Source organism: Cajanus cajan, chromosome 1, assembly GCF_000230855.2.
Source record: "Cajanus cajan strain Asha chromosome 1, NIPB_CcT2T_4, whole genome shotgun sequence".
Classification (NCBI taxonomy): Eukaryota; Viridiplantae; Streptophyta; class Magnoliopsida; order Fabales; family Fabaceae; genus Cajanus; species Cajanus cajan.
Window position 1 is genome coordinate 41,964,166 of NC_138517.1, and position 18,186 is coordinate 41,982,351.

The 18,186-nt window shown below is 32.3% G+C and overlaps 1 long non-coding RNA gene across 1 annotated transcript; it reads left to right on the top strand.

The window, feature by feature from the left end:
* LOC145949743 (uncharacterized) lies at window positions 1-17,831 on the top strand. The gene is made up of 6 exons (XR_014428168.1): window positions 1-535; window positions 1,421-4,813; window positions 5,699-9,091; window positions 9,977-13,368; window positions 14,254-15,957; window positions 17,500-17,831. It is a non-coding gene; the product is annotated as an uncharacterized LOC145949743 (long non-coding RNA).
* The last annotated feature ends 355 nt before the right edge of the window (window positions 17,832-18,186 follow it).

Genomic DNA, 18,186 nt, shown 5'->3' on the forward strand with positions numbered 1-18,186 from the left:
TATTTACGAATACGTATTTATGAATAGTATTTTACTATTCATATGAATAGTAATTTTGAAAAAACGTAAGCGCTTACGCAAAACTCAAATTATTTGGATAAATAGTATTTTACTATTCATGAATAGTATTTATATTATTATTTTAATGAATAGTGTTTTACTATGTATGCATAGTGAAAGGCTGCGTTTTCAGGGGCTGCGGACGTTTGAAGTTTCAAAATTATAATTAATTTGAATATAATAATGAATAGTGAATAGTGCATAGTAACTTATAATATTATTTTAATGAATAGTGCATAGTGCATAGTAACTTCAAAATTTCTATAAATAGGGACCTAAGGATTTTGAAAATTCATAACTAGAGAGAAGAAAAGTTTAGAGAGAAGGAATTCTAGAGAGATAGAAAGAGAAAATAAGAGAGAAGGTTCTGCCTAGGTTGTGAAAAGAGGAGGAGAATAGAGAAGGTTCTGCTCTAGTTCCGGTTCCAGTTTAAGGAGAAAGAGAGGAGATTCTGCCCAAATTCCTATTTATCCAGGTAAGGGGGGGAGTGGGAAACCTTGCTTGGGGGTGTAGAAATAATTGTTAAATAGTCTGTTTGTTGGATTGGCTCCCGATCCCTTGCCTGTTGTTTATTTCTTTGAATATGTATTATTGATGTGTTTTGTTTTATATCTTATTTATTTACATATTAGAATCTGTTATTTGAATGGAAGGCTAAGCCTCCTAAGTATTTATAAATTTGTAATCTATTATTTAAATGGAAGGCTGAGCCTCCTTATTATCTTATATTACCTTTTAAGCTTCCTACTTTACTTAAAAGATCTTAATATATTATTATTGAAAAATATGATACCTAAGCAACCTCTGGACTGTTGGATTGTTGGACTGTTGGACTATTGGACTGTTTGGACTGTTGGACTGTTTGGACTGTTGGACTTTTGGACTATTAAATTGGATTATTGAAATAATTCTTAATTATGAAATATGAATATGATATGTGTAACATGCTAAAGGTTGAGTCTGTGAATGTATGACATGCATCATATGCACATATTACTCCAGGTGTGCCGCTGAGGCCGCATACCCACGACTAACAAGGTGTACCTTTGGGTCACCCACGATATGCTAACGAGGTGTATGAACACCAATGATAGGTGTACCTTAGGGTCACCGACAATTGTATAGGTGTGCCTTCGGGTCACCAGTGATGAATTCTGCAACTTCCGTATGGCGCCACATGCATACATTAGTGAGTCAAGTCAAGAAAATCATTATACATAAGCATATATGTGAGATTGATTATATATGTGAATTATATTGCGTGTGTGTGTGCTATTTAACTTTTATTTCTATATCTGCAACTGAGTGAGAAGTTTCTCACTCCCTTGTCATTTTTGTGTATATTTAAATTATGATGCAGATAATTAGCATGAGGCTGAGGATGTTGGTGGTGAAGCTTAGGCTTCTGTTTGGGTTTCGCTCTGATAGGATGTGACATCGGGATTAGCTAGACTTATTGTTAAATTATTATTATTTTTCTTTTGTAATTTTTATGTTATTTATGTTGAAAGTGTGTATTTTTGTCATATTATAATTTTACTAAAAGATTATAAGTTAATTCCTAACTAGGAGGCTCTGCCACCTTTACTGGGATTAATCTATAATCTTTATTTTATTATTTCTTGACAATTTGATACTTACAGTTGAAAATTATGAATGTGCATCTTTTACCCAATGATACTTGAGATAATTATTTTATATTAGACTAAGAAAGAATTTATATATAGATGGTTTATATCTATTGTAATTATGTTGGGGTAGAGGGTGTTACATTTAGTGGTATCAGAGCAAGTCGATTTTATCAACCGTGTGTGTTATGTGCTTATCATGACTCTGTTGTGTACTCTGACTATGTCTTGTTTGTTGTGTATTATGATGATGATGTTCGTCCTGTGTTGATATTGTTGAGTTTGAGATTGTTAAATTAGTTTGTAATCATAGGAATGATAATCATGATAGTGTTAGCCAACTCGAATTATTAGAACCTTGGATGGGAGGTGATATATTGAGTGTACTAAGAGTTTATGATTGGTGAAGTTTCTGACATCTATAGTTGTAGCAGGTTGAATCTAAAGGTGGTTGTCTCTTTGGTGAGAGATCGAAATGATGTTAATTCCCTTAAGTGTTATTATTGGTATGTTAATTATTTATGGTTTAGGTAGCATGTGAGTTATTTTGATTGAGAAAAGTAAGGAGAGACTTGAATGAGAAATTAAGTAGTGAATTTGGAAAAAGTTGAGGTATTTTGTGGCATTAGATATATTGATACATTATTGCTATTTGGTGTCGAAAATATTTTCATTATAGTTTGTTATGATAGTATGAGTATTATATCGACAAAATTTATATTTTGAGGTCTTTATGAAGAATATGGCTTTAGATATTATCTTTTCAATTAGGATAAGATGAAACAAAAATCTAGAACTTCAAGTTATGACTGCCTTGGTGATTAGAAATTTAGTAAGCACTGAATTTATTAGTGGCGATATTTGAATCTTTAGCTAAAGAGATGATCTCTTGGAAATCTTATGTCTTCATAAAGAGTTGTAGCTTATTCACTTAACTTTCGTTTGAGATAGGTTTGAAATCACTTGGATGAATACAACTCGGTTTGTCAGGTAGATATATGCTAACTATATGATTCTATGGTTGAGGTATTTAGTGATCATAAGAACCTTAAATATATTTTGACCAAAGGGGTTGAATACGAGATAAAAGAAATAGTTGAAATTTCTTAAGGAGTAAAATTTTGATCTTATTAATTTGGTTAAAGCCATTGTGGTGATTGATGTTTTGAGGAAATCTTTATCTTTCATTATGATTAGAGAAATGAATCTTTTTGGCTTAAATTAGAAATTTAAGTTTGGATTATAAGGTTACTTCTAGTATTGTGAGATTAAGTATGAATAACGAATGGATTGTTGAAGAAAATTATAGGAGCATAATTAGTTGATTTATTTTGGTAACAAGTTATAAGGCTATAGGTTAAGGTGATGGATATGATTATGACTTGGGTGAAGATGAAATGGTGAAACTAGAGAACTGATATGGATACCGAGTGTACATTATGCTTAGGTACCTGATCTTTAGAATTGATCATAGAAGAGTTTGAATTGGTTGTAGATAGAGTAGTAAAATTAGTGATCTGATATGTGTATCTAATGCTTAGGTGTTGATGTTGTGGCAAATATCTGGATTACAATGATAACCAAATTATTATTTTGATGATTTAAGGATTGAATTTGATTGCAGAATTTAGAAACTTATGCTTGATGTGTAAGATTACCCTAGTAGCATTGAATTATTTATGTTGGAAGTAACTATCAGATTAATAGATGAGATTAGAGGAACTAGGAGTTAGATCCTTTATTAGTGACCCAAATAAGCAAGAGATTAGAAAGGACACAGTTGGATGTCTAGTTATAAAACTTGAAAGGACATAAGAGTACTCTTAACATTTATTTAGGAGTTACTAAAATGTATCAGAGTGGCGCAAGGGAAGCGTGATGGTCTAATATGGAAAGCGAAGTAAAGAACTTGAATCAAGGTATGGAGAGTGAGTTTAAATTTGGAGTGGATGGAGTTTTGAGATTTAAGGATAAGTTGTGCATTCCTAGTGTGCTAGAATTTAATAAAGCAATCCTAGAAGAAGGTCATAAGAGTATCTTTAATATCCATTCAGAAACTACTAAGATGTACCAAAATCTTAAGAAGATATTTTGTGACCTAAGATGAAGAGAGGAGTAAAGCAATTGTATATTTATGGTTAGCATACTAGAAGTTTTTAAGAATCTTGTAGCACTTAGATGCTCCATTTTGGAAGTAAGATGGTGAATAGATAGACCCTAGTGGAAGATTTGTCTAAGACGCTTAAGAAATTGATTTTGTTTGTGTTTAAGTGGATAAATTCGTCAAGATCTTTCCCTAAGCAAATCCTTTGAGGAAATTGATAAAAGTTGTACATCAACAAGGTAGTGATGTTGCATAAGAATTAGAAGTAAGAATGCAAAGAGTTTACCATTGCAAAAATTTCGGGGACGAAATTTCTAAAAGGAGGGGAGAATTGTAACATCCCAAATTTTATTTAATGAAAAGAAATATTTTTTTATGTATTTATTATGTGAATAAGTATTTTATTTATGTATTTTACTATTTACGTATACGTATTTTACTATTTATGTATACATATTTTTTACTATTTATGTATACGTATTTTACTATTTACGAATACGTATTTATGAATAGTATTTTACTATTCATATGAATAGTAATTTTGAAAAAACGTAAGCGCTTACGCAAAACTCAAATTATTTGGATAAATAGTATTTTACTATTCATGAATAGTATTTATATTATTATTTTAATGAATAGTGTTTTACTATGTATGCATAGTGAAAGGCTGCGTTTTCAGGGGCTGCGGACGTTTGAAGTTTCAAAATTATAATTAATTTGAATATAATAATGAATAGTGAATAGTGCATAGTAACTTATAATATTATTTTAATGAATAGTGCATAGTGCATAGTAACTTCAAAATTTCTATAAATAGGGACCTAAGGATTTTGAAAATTCATAACTAGAGAGAAGAAAAGTTTAGAGAGAAGGAATTCTAGAGAGATAGAAAGAGAAAATAAGAGAGAAGGTTCTGCCTAGGTTGTGAAAAGAGGAGGAGAATAGAGAAGGTTCTGCTCTAGTTCCGGTTCCAGTTTAAGGAGAAAGAGAGGAGATTCTGCCCAAATTCCTATTTATCCAGGTAAGGGGGGGAGTGGGAAACCTTGCTTGGGGGTGTAGAAATAATTGTTAAATAGTCTGTTTGTTGGATTGGCTCCCGATCCCTTGCCTGTTGTTTATTTCTTTGAATATGTATTATTGATGTGTTTTGTTTTATATCTTATTTATTTACATATTAGAATCTGTTATTTGAATGGAAGGCTAAGCCTCCTAAGTATTTATAAATTTGTAATCTATTATTTAAATGGAAGGCTGAGCCTCCTTATTATCTTATATTACCTTTTAAGCTTCCTACTTTACTTAAAAGATCTTAATATATTATTATTGAAAAATATGATACCTAAGCAACCTCTGGACTGTTGGATTGTTGGACTGTTGGACTATTGGACTGTTTGGACTGTTGGACTGTTTGGACTGTTGGACTTTTGGACTATTAAATTGGATTATTGAAATAATTCTTAATTATGAAATATGAATATGATATGTGTAACATGCTAAAGGTTGAGTCTGTGAATGTATGACATGCATCATATGCACATATTACTCCAGGTGTGCCGCTGAGGCCGCATACCCACGACTAACAAGGTGTACCTTTGGGTCACCCACGATATGCTAACGAGGTGTATGAACACCAATGATAGGTGTACCTTAGGGTCACCGACAATTGTATAGGTGTGCCTTCGGGTCACCAGTGATGAATTCTGCAACTTCCGTATGGCGCCACATGCATACATTAGTGAGTCAAGTCAAGAAAATCATTATACATAAGCATATATGTGAGATTGATTATATATGTGAATTATATTGCGTGTGTGTGTGCTATTTAACTTTTATTTCTATATCTGCAACTGAGTGAGAAGTTTCTCACTCCCTTGTCATTTTTGTGTATATTTAAATTATGATGCAGATAATTAGCATGAGGCTGAGGATGTTGGTGGTGAAGCTTAGGCTTCTGTTTGGGTTTCGCTCTGATAGGATGTGACATCGGGATTAGCTAGACTTATTGTTAAATTATTATTATTTTTCTTTTGTAATTTTTATGTTATTTATGTTGAAAGTGTGTATTTTTGTCATATTATAATTTTACTAAAAGATTATAAGTTAATTCCTAACTAGGAGGCTCTGCCACCTTTACTGGGATTAATCTATAATCTTTATTTTATTATTTCTTGACAATTTGATACTTACAGTTGAAAATTATGAATGTGCATCTTTTACCCAATGATACTTGAGATAATTATTTTATATTAGACTAAGAAAGAATTTATATATAGATGGTTTATATCTATTGTAATTATGTTGGGGTAGAGGGTGTTACATTTAGTGGTATCAGAGCAAGTCGATTTTATCAACCGTGTGTGTTATGTGCTTATCATGACTCTGTTGTGTACTCTGACTATGTCTTGTTTGTTGTGTATTATGATGATGATGTTCGTCCTGTGTTGATATTGTTGAGTTTGAGATTGTTAAATTAGTTTGTAATCATAGGAATGATAATCATGATAGTGTTAGCCAACTCGAATTATTAGAACCTTGGATGGGAGGTGATATATTGAGTGTACTAAGAGTTTATGATTGGTGAAGTTTCTGACATCTATAGTTGTAGCAGGTTGAATCTAAAGGTGGTTGTCTCTTTGGTGAGAGATCGAAATGATGTTAATTCCCTTAAGTGTTATTATTGGTATGTTAATTATTTATGGTTTAGGTAGCATGTGAGTTATTTTGATTGAGAAAAGTAAGGAGAGACTTGAATGAGAAATTAAGTAGTGAATTTGGAAAAAGTTGAGGTATTTTGTGGCATTAGATATATTGATACATTATTGCTATTTGGTGTCGAAAATATTTTCATTATAGTTTGTTATGATAGTATGAGTATTATATCGACAAAATTTATATTTTGAGGTCTTTATGAAGAATATGGCTTTAGATATTATCTTTTCAATTAGGATAAGATGAAACAAAAATCTAGAACTTCAAGTTATGACTGCCTTGGTGATTAGAAATTTAGTAAGCACTGAATTTATTAGTGGCGATATTTGAATCTTTAGCTAAAGAGATGATCTCTTGGAAATCTTATGTCTTCATAAAGAGTTGTAGCTTATTCACTTAACTTTCGTTTGAGATAGGTTTGAAATCACTTGGATGAATACAACTCGGTTTGTCAGGTAGATATATGCTAACTATATGATTCTATGGTTGAGGTATTTAGTGATCATAAGAACCTTAAATATATTTTGACCAAAGGGGTTGAATACGAGATAAAAGAAATAGTTGAAATTTCTTAAGGAGTAAAATTTTGATCTTATTAATTTGGTTAAAGCCATTGTGGTGATTGATGTTTTGAGGAAATCTTTATCTTTCATTATGATTAGAGAAATGAATCTTTTTGGCTTAAATTAGAAATTTAAGTTTGGATTATAAGGTTACTTCTAGTATTGTGAGATTAAGTATGAATAACGAATGGATTGTTGAAGAAAATTATAGGAGCATAATTAGTTGATTTATTTTGGTAACAAGTTATAAGGCTATAGGTTAAGGTGATGGATATGATTATGACTTGGGTGAAGATGAAATGGTGAAACTAGAGAACTGATATGGATACCGAGTGTACATTATGCTTAGGTACCTGATCTTTAGAATTGATCATAGAAGAGTTTGAATTGGTTGTAGATAGAGTAGTAAAATTAGTGATCTGATATGTGTATCTAATGCTTAGGTGTTGATGTTGTGGCAAATATCTGGATTACAATGATAACCAAATTATTATTTTGATGATTTAAGGATTGAATTTGATTGCAGAATTTAGAAACTTATGCTTGATGTGTAAGATTACCCTAGTAGCATTGAATTATTTATGTTGGAAGTAACTATCAGATTAATAGATGAGATTAGAGGAACTAGGAGTTAGATCCTTTATTAGTGACCCAAATAAGCAAGAGATTAGAAAGGACACAGTTGGATGTCTAGTTATAAAACTTGAAAGGACATAAGAGTACTCTTAACATTTATTTAGGAGTTACTAAAATGTATCAGAGTGGCGCAAGGGAAGCGTGATGGTCTAATATGGAAAGCGAAGTAAAGAACTTGAATCAAGGTATGGAGAGTGAGTTTAAATTTGGAGTGGATGGAGTTTTGAGATTTAAGGATAAGTTGTGCATTCCTAGTGTGCTAGAATTTAATAAAGCAATCCTAGAAGAAGGTCATAAGAGTATCTTTAATATCCATTCAGAAACTACTAAGATGTACCAAAATCTTAAGAAGATATTTTGTGACCTAAGATGAAGAGAGGAGTAAAGCAATTGTATATTTATGGTTAGCATACTAGAAGTTTTTAAGAATCTTGTAGCACTTAGATGCTCCATTTTGGAAGTAAGATGGTGAATAGATAGACCCTAGTGGAAGATTTGTCTAAGACGCTTAAGAAATTGATTTTGTTTGTGTTTAAGTGGATAAATTCGTCAAGATCTTTCCCTAAGCAAATCCTTTGAGGAAATTGATAAAAGTTGTACATCAACAAGGTAGTGATGTTGCATAAGAATTAGAAGTAAGAATGCAAAGAGTTTACCATTGCAAAAATTTCGGGGACGAAATTTCTAAAAGGAGGGGAGAATTGTAACATCCCAAATTTTATTTAATGAAAAGAAATATTTTTTTATGTATTTATTATGTGAATAAGTATTTTATTTATGTATTTTACTATTTACGTATACGTATTTTACTATTTATGTATACATATTTTTTACTATTTATGTATACGTATTTTACTATTTACGAATACGTATTTATGAATAGTATTTTACTATTCATATGAATAGTAATTTTGAAAAAACGTAAGCGCTTACGCAAAACTCAAATTATTTGGATAAATAGTATTTTACTATTCATGAATAGTATTTATATTATTATTTTAATGAATAGTGTTTTACTATGTATGCATAGTGAAAGGCTGCGTTTTCAGGGGCTGCGGACGTTTGAAGTTTCAAAATTATAATTAATTTGAATATAATAATGAATAGTGAATAGTGCATAGTAACTTATAATATTATTTTAATGAATAGTGCATAGTGCATAGTAACTTCAAAATTTCTATAAATAGGGACCTAAGGATTTTGAAAATTCATAACTAGAGAGAAGAAAAGTTTAGAGAGAAGGAATTCTAGAGAGATAGAAAGAGAAAATAAGAGAGAAGGTTCTGCCTAGGTTGTGAAAAGAGGAGGAGAATAGAGAAGGTTCTGCTCTAGTTCCGGTTCCAGTTTAAGGAGAAAGAGAGGAGATTCTGCCCAAATTCCTATTTATCCAGGTAAGGGGGGGAGTGGGAAACCTTGCTTGGGGGTGTAGAAATAATTGTTAAATAGTCTGTTTGTTGGATTGGCTCCCGATCCCTTGCCTGTTGTTTATTTCTTTGAATATGTATTATTGATGTGTTTTGTTTTATATCTTATTTATTTACATATTAGAATCTGTTATTTGAATGGAAGGCTAAGCCTCCTAAGTATTTATAAATTTGTAATCTATTATTTAAATGGAAGGCTGAGCCTCCTTATTATCTTATATTACCTTTTAAGCTTCCTACTTTACTTAAAAGATCTTAATATATTATTATTGAAAAATATGATACCTAAGCAACCTCTGGACTGTTGGATTGTTGGACTGTTGGACTATTGGACTGTTTGGACTGTTGGACTGTTTGGACTGTTGGACTTTTGGACTATTAAATTGGATTATTGAAATAATTCTTAATTATGAAATATGAATATGATATGTGTAACATGCTAAAGGTTGAGTCTGTGAATGTATGACATGCATCATATGCACATATTACTCCAGGTGTGCCGCTGAGGCCGCATACCCACGACTAACAAGGTGTACCTTTGGGTCACCCACGATATGCTAACGAGGTGTATGAACACCAATGATAGGTGTACCTTAGGGTCACCGACAATTGTATAGGTGTGCCTTCGGGTCACCAGTGATGAATTCTGCAACTTCCGTATGGCGCCACATGCATACATTAGTGAGTCAAGTCAAGAAAATCATTATACATAAGCATATATGTGAGATTGATTATATATGTGAATTATATTGCGTGTGTGTGTGCTATTTAACTTTTATTTCTATATCTGCAACTGAGTGAGAAGTTTCTCACTCCCTTGTCATTTTTGTGTATATTTAAATTATGATGCAGATAATTAGCATGAGGCTGAGGATGTTGGTGGTGAAGCTTAGGCTTCTGTTTGGGTTTCGCTCTGATAGGATGTGACATCGGGATTAGCTAGACTTATTGTTAAATTATTATTATTTTTCTTTTGTAATTTTTATGTTATTTATGTTGAAAGTGTGTATTTTTGTCATATTATAATTTTACTAAAAGATTATAAGTTAATTCCTAACTAGGAGGCTCTGCCACCTTTACTGGGATTAATCTATAATCTTTATTTTATTATTTCTTGACAATTTGATACTTACAGTTGAAAATTATGAATGTGCATCTTTTACCCAATGATACTTGAGATAATTATTTTATATTAGACTAAGAAAGAATTTATATATAGATGGTTTATATCTATTGTAATTATGTTGGGGTAGAGGGTGTTACATTTAGTGGTATCAGAGCAAGTCGATTTTATCAACCGTGTGTGTTATGTGCTTATCATGACTCTGTTGTGTACTCTGACTATGTCTTGTTTGTTGTGTATTATGATGATGATGTTCGTCCTGTGTTGATATTGTTGAGTTTGAGATTGTTAAATTAGTTTGTAATCATAGGAATGATAATCATGATAGTGTTAGCCAACTCGAATTATTAGAACCTTGGATGGGAGGTGATATATTGAGTGTACTAAGAGTTTATGATTGGTGAAGTTTCTGACATCTATAGTTGTAGCAGGTTGAATCTAAAGGTGGTTGTCTCTTTGGTGAGAGATCGAAATGATGTTAATTCCCTTAAGTGTTATTATTGGTATGTTAATTATTTATGGTTTAGGTAGCATGTGAGTTATTTTGATTGAGAAAAGTAAGGAGAGACTTGAATGAGAAATTAAGTAGTGAATTTGGAAAAAGTTGAGGTATTTTGTGGCATTAGATATATTGATACATTATTGCTATTTGGTGTCGAAAATATTTTCATTATAGTTTGTTATGATAGTATGAGTATTATATCGACAAAATTTATATTTTGAGGTCTTTATGAAGAATATGGCTTTAGATATTATCTTTTCAATTAGGATAAGATGAAACAAAAATCTAGAACTTCAAGTTATGACTGCCTTGGTGATTAGAAATTTAGTAAGCACTGAATTTATTAGTGGCGATATTTGAATCTTTAGCTAAAGAGATGATCTCTTGGAAATCTTATGTCTTCATAAAGAGTTGTAGCTTATTCACTTAACTTTCGTTTGAGATAGGTTTGAAATCACTTGGATGAATACAACTCGGTTTGTCAGGTAGATATATGCTAACTATATGATTCTATGGTTGAGGTATTTAGTGATCATAAGAACCTTAAATATATTTTGACCAAAGGGGTTGAATACGAGATAAAAGAAATAGTTGAAATTTCTTAAGGAGTAAAATTTTGATCTTATTAATTTGGTTAAAGCCATTGTGGTGATTGATGTTTTGAGGAAATCTTTATCTTTCATTATGATTAGAGAAATGAATCTTTTTGGCTTAAATTAGAAATTTAAGTTTGGATTATAAGGTTACTTCTAGTATTGTGAGATTAAGTATGAATAACGAATGGATTGTTGAAGAAAATTATAGGAGCATAATTAGTTGATTTATTTTGGTAACAAGTTATAAGGCTATAGGTTAAGGTGATGGATATGATTATGACTTGGGTGAAGATGAAATGGTGAAACTAGAGAACTGATATGGATACCGAGTGTACATTATGCTTAGGTACCTGATCTTTAGAATTGATCATAGAAGAGTTTGAATTGGTTGTAGATAGAGTAGTAAAATTAGTGATCTGATATGTGTATCTAATGCTTAGGTGTTGATGTTGTGGCAAATATCTGGATTACAATGATAACCAAATTATTATTTTGATGATTTAAGGATTGAATTTGATTGCAGAATTTAGAAACTTATGCTTGATGTGTAAGATTACCCTAGTAGCATTGAATTATTTATGTTGGAAGTAACTATCAGATTAATAGATGAGATTAGAGGAACTAGGAGTTAGATCCTTTATTAGTGACCCAAATAAGCAAGAGATTAGAAAGGACACAGTTGGATGTCTAGTTATAAAACTTGAAAGGACATAAGAGTACTCTTAACATTTATTTAGGAGTTACTAAAATGTATCAGAGTGGCGCAAGGGAAGCGTGATGGTCTAATATGGAAAGCGAAGTAAAGAACTTGAATCAAGGTATGGAGAGTGAGTTTAAATTTGGAGTGGATGGAGTTTTGAGATTTAAGGATAAGTTGTGCATTCCTAGTGTGCTAGAATTTAATAAAGCAATCCTAGAAGAAGGTCATAAGAGTATCTTTAATATCCATTCAGAAACTACTAAGATGTACCAAAATCTTAAGAAGATATTTTGTGACCTAAGATGAAGAGAGGAGTAAAGCAATTGTATATTTATGGTTAGCATACTAGAAGTTTTTAAGAATCTTGTAGCACTTAGATGCTCCATTTTGGAAGTAAGATGGTGAATAGATAGACCCTAGTGGAAGATTTGTCTAAGACGCTTAAGAAATTGATTTTGTTTGTGTTTAAGTGGATAAATTCGTCAAGATCTTTCCCTAAGCAAATCCTTTGAGGAAATTGATAAAAGTTGTACATCAACAAGGTAGTGATGTTGCATAAGAATTAGAAGTAAGAATGCAAAGAGTTTACCATTGCAAAAATTTCGGGGACGAAATTTCTAAAAGGAGGGGAGAATTGTAACATCCCAAATTTTATTTAATGAAAAGAAATATTTTTTTATGTATTTATTATGTGAATAAGTATTTTATTTATGTATTTTACTATTTACGTATACGTATTTTACTATTTATGTATACATATTTTTTACTATTTATGTATACGTATTTTACTATTTACGAATACGTATTTATGAATAGTATTTTACTATTCATATGAATAGTAATTTTGAAAAAACGTAAGCGCTTACGCAAAACTCAAATTATTTGGATAAATAGTATTTTACTATTCATGAATAGTATTTATATTATTATTTTAATGAATAGTGTTTTACTATGTATGCATAGTGAAAGGCTGCGTTTTCAGGGCTGCGGACGTTTGAAGTTTCAAAATTATAATTAATTTGAATATAATAATGAATAGTGAATAGTGCATAGTAACTTATAATATTATTTTAATGAATAGTGCATAGTGCATAGTAACTTCAAAATTTCTATAAATAGGGACCTAAGGATTTTGAAAATTCATAACTAGAGAGAAGAAAAGTTTAGAGAGAAGGAATTCTAGAGAGATAGAAAGAGAAAATAAGAGAGAAGGTTCTGCCTAGGTTGTGAAAAGAGGAGGAGAATAGAGAAGGTTCTGCTCTAGTTCCGGTTCCAGTTTAAGGAGAAAGAGAGGAGATTCTGCCCAAATTCCTATTTATCCAGGTAAGGGGGGGAGTGGGAAACCTTGCTTGGGGGTGTAGAAATAATTGTTAAATAGTCTGTTTGTTGGATTGGCTCCCGATCCCTTGCCTGTTGTTTATTTCTTTGAATATGTATTATTGATGTGTTTTGTTTTATATCTTATTTATTTACATATTAGAATCTGTTATTTGAATGGAAGGCTAAGCCTCCTAAGTATTTATAAATTTGTAATCTATTATTTAAATGGAAGGCTGAGCCTCCTTATTATCTTATATTACCTTTTAAGCTTCCTACTTTACTTAAAAGATCTTAATATATTATTATTGAAAAATATGATACCTAAGCAACCTCTGGACTGTTGGATTGTTGGACTGTTGGACTATTGGACTGTTTGGACTGTTGGACTGTTTGGACTGTTGGACTTTTGGACTATTAAATTGGATTATTGAAATAATTCTTAATTATGAAATATGAATATGATATGTGTAACATGCTAAAGGTTGAGTCTGTGAATGTATGACATGCATCATATGCACATATTACTCCAGGTGTGCCGCTGAGGCCGCATACCCACGACTAACAAGGTGTACCTTTGGGTCACCCACGATATGCTAACGAGGTGTATGAACACCAATGATAGGTGTACCTTAGGGTCACCGACAATTGTATAGGTGTGCCTTCGGGTCACCAGTGATGAATTCTGCAACTTCCGTATGGCGCCACATGCATACATTAGTGAGTCAAGTCAAGAAAATCATTATACATAAGCATATATGTGAGATTGATTATATATGTGAATTATATTGCGTGTGTGTGTGCTATTTAACTTTTATTTCTATATCTGCAACTGAGTGAGAAGTTTCTCACTCCCTTGTCATTTTTGTGTATATTTAAATTATGATGCAGATAATTAGCATGAGGCTGAGGATGTTGGTGGTGAAGCTTAGGCTTCTGTTTGGGTTTCGCTCTGATAGGATGTGACATCGGGATTAGCTAGACTTATTGTTAAATTATTATTATTTTTCTTTTGTAATTTTTATGTTATTTATGTTGAAAGTGTGTATTTTTGTCATATTATAATTTTACTAAAAGATTATAAGTTAATTCCTAACTAGGAGGCTCTGCCACCTTTACTGGGATTAATCTATAATCTTTATTTTATTATTTCTTGACAATTTGATACTTACAGTTGAAAATTATGAATGTGCATCTTTTACCCAATGATACTTGAGATAATTATTTTATATTAGACTAAGAAAGAATTTATATATAGATGGTTTATATCTATTGTAATTATGTTGGGGTAGAGGGTGTTACAAAACCAATGTTGTAGCAGATGCCTTGATTATGATAACCTCTAGTATATCGTTTATGATGATTTAAGGGTTGGATTTGATTGAAGAATTTAGAGACTTATGCTTTGTGTGTGAGATTATCCTTAGGAGCATTGAATTGATTATGTTGAAAGTGACTAGTGAATTAATGGATGAGATTAGAGAAGCCTAGGAGTTAGAGCCTTTCTTAGAGAACCAAGTGGAAAAGATTGGTAGGAGTGTAGATAATTTTTTTGAGTAGAATCGATGTTATTTTGAGGTGCAAGAACAAATTTGGGTGCTTAGTAACCTTCAATTAAGAAAGATGATTTTAGAGGAAGGACATTCATTTAGGAGCTACTGAGATGTATCGGGACCTTAGGAGGATGTATCAGAGTGGTGCAGCGGAAGCATGGTGGCCTAAGGTGAAGAGAGGAGTAGAGAAATTGTATGCTCGTGTTTAGTATGCAAGAAGTCTTTTGGAATTTTGTAGCACTTAGACGTCCCATTTTGGAACTGTAATGGTGAGTGGATAGACCTTAATTGTAGGTTTGTCTGAGATACTTAAGAGATCGATTCTATTTGTGTTTTAGTGGATAGACTCGCCAAGTTTACTTGTTTTACCTTTAGATATCCTTTGGTGAAATTGATAGAGTTGTACATCAATAAGGTAGTGAGGTTGCATAAGGATTAGAAAGTAAGAAGAGAGAAGTCTACCATTACAAAAATTTCGGGGACGAAATTTCTTAAAGGAGGGAAGTATTGTAACACCCCAATTTTCAAAAAGGTTATTATTATTATTATTATTATTATTATTATTATTATTAGATGGTATTTGGTCATAATTATTTTAATAATTATAGAGGAATATTATTTTGTACATTTTAAATAATTATTATTTTGGACAATTATTTTGTACGTATTAAATAAGTATTTTTATTAGCATTTTTAAATAAATATTTATATGTTTTAAGAGAAGGTTGATTTTATATGATATTTTGTTATTGAAATTATATTATTATATTTAGGGTCAGAAATATATTATTATTATAGAGAAAAAATATTTTATAATATACATGTATTTATTTTATTTAATTATTTTGAGGAAAATTAGAAGTGGGTTAGAAGAGAAGGAAAATGGGTTGGGTTGACCCAGTCCAATGGGTTAACCCTATCTGCCTCATTTGCGTTCTGAAGGGTTAGGGAAAAAAAAAGAGGAGAAACAAAGAGCTCTAAGGAAGAGTACTCAGGAACGATCTTAGATCACACCAAGATCATTCATCTTCTGCTCATCCAGGTACGGGGGAGATGGGTTTCTTCATATGTGAATATAGGGGTGTTCGGGTAGTGAGGGCAATCCCTAAGTCCCTCTAGGAACTCTATTTAAAATTCTGAACGATTATCTGTGCAATCGATGTTCTAAATTCTTAATTCATTTGGAAGAACTTATTTCTTGAATTATCTTTGAAATTCATTGGGGCTTTCTTGTTAATTCTTTACCCTTAAATTTGATGACTTGAATTTTATGTGTTAAGAAGAGTTTAGATGTTTTTTTGTAAAACCAATCGAAACCAATTTTTGAGGCTTGAGATGTGTATGGATTGATTTGGAACGTATGAAGAATATAAATGGAGTTAAACTGAACCAACGGGGTGTAGTAGTGAAAATTGGTAAAAACCTTGTTGAAACTCGTAAAACGCAGGTTTAATTTCACAGAGGGGAATCTGGGCAGAGATTTGGGCGCTCAGCGCCAGTTTTGGGCGTCGGGCGTCGGGACCCCGACATACGTTTGTAATTTTGCGATATCTTTCTGTGTAGTTATCCAAATCGACTGCCGTTTGTTTTGTTAGAAACTAGACATCTGGGGATACCATTTAGACACAAGAATCGTGTAAAAATATTAATATTTGATCAAGTTATGTGAGTTGCAATTTGAGCCTTCCAATCTGTGTGCGAACCACAACATCAATTTTTGTGAGCCCTGAATGGTAACCTAAACGACTTTATTAGGATTTGTGTTCTTCATGAAAGTTGTAGATATTGATGTTAGGATTCTAATGGAGTTAGGATCACTTATAAAGGATATATATATCTCGAGTTATGGTTAAATTATTAACTGAATGTCATAGATATTGTGATGTGTGTGAAGAATTATGTGAAATTTGTGGTCTATGATGTTGATAACTTAATGATAGGTACCTAGCATGTGAGGATGATATTGCATGGATTTTTATTGACATGTGATGATGTTATATAATGGAGATGCATTAATTATGAGTTACGTGGGATGCATGAGTTGCATGAGACTTATGAGTTGCATGTGGTGCTTGAGAAGCCAGACGTGGCTATATTGCATTGGACCCTGGGCCCAGAGAGGGGTTGAGACAGGGGGGACCATGACGGGAGGCATTCCATGCGTGGGCCGTTGGGTGTTTAACTGCGCAGCTCACTGGCCACAGAGGGTTTAACGGTGGGTGGATTGCCTTTGCACGGGCTGCTGAGTGTTTAACCGTGCAACATACCAGCCCTGGGAGGGTGTGAGAACGGTATGCCCGCATTGGCAACAACTAAGGGAATTGACGAGGTACGCCCATTGTGCGGAGTGCCAAGTTGAGACTCTTAGGAGAGGAGATGTGTATGAGCATATAGTGAGCATGTGTATGAAAGCTTGTATGATTGAAAAAAAAATGATGTTTGGTAATTATATGAGATGTATTTGTTGTTTATAGTTAATGATGATATTTTGGTGCACGGTGTGGGGTGGGAATTGGGTAGCTCTATGTTCATATATGATGTTATCTATCTCTCACCGTCCTGTTTTTATGTGGTTTTCTTTTAGGTGAAGATGAAGGCACTCATAGTGTTGAGTTCTAAAGGGAAAGGGTTCTGCTCTGATAGGATGTGACATTGGGGCATGAATTTAGGATGCTTTAGTTATGAATTGTTATTTGTCGTTTGAGGAGACTTATTTTTAGGAGTTTTATATTCACCTTATATTTGTAAATTCTGGATCCCTTTCATTTTTCTTTAGAGACCTTGATAATTTTTTTTTAAGAGTAAAACTTTATTATTATTATTATAATTTCTATTTATTTCAAGACTTGTGAACCTATGAGTTTTTATTAAAATATGTGGACCCTTCTTGATGTTATATTTATTGAATTATTCTTATTGTTGTTACTTATCTATTATCGGGTAGAAGGGTGTCACATCTCTAACTAGATACCTTACTCAAATTGGTCATTCAACCATGACATGGATCGACTATTTCCAAGCGCCCACACAGTACTAAGGGATTCAACTTTAAAACAACTTTCAACTTATCACCTTAGTACTATGTATCTCAACATAGGACATATATCTTCACCATATGTCCCCAACTTTTCAACTTTACAACAATAGACACCATAACAACTTTACAACAATAAACATTTGGTCGCTTGTAATCGGTATAGCTCGGCCTGGCCCCTATACTGTGGTTGCTTTATACACGCGTGCCTCGACCTTGCCCACATATGGGGTCAAC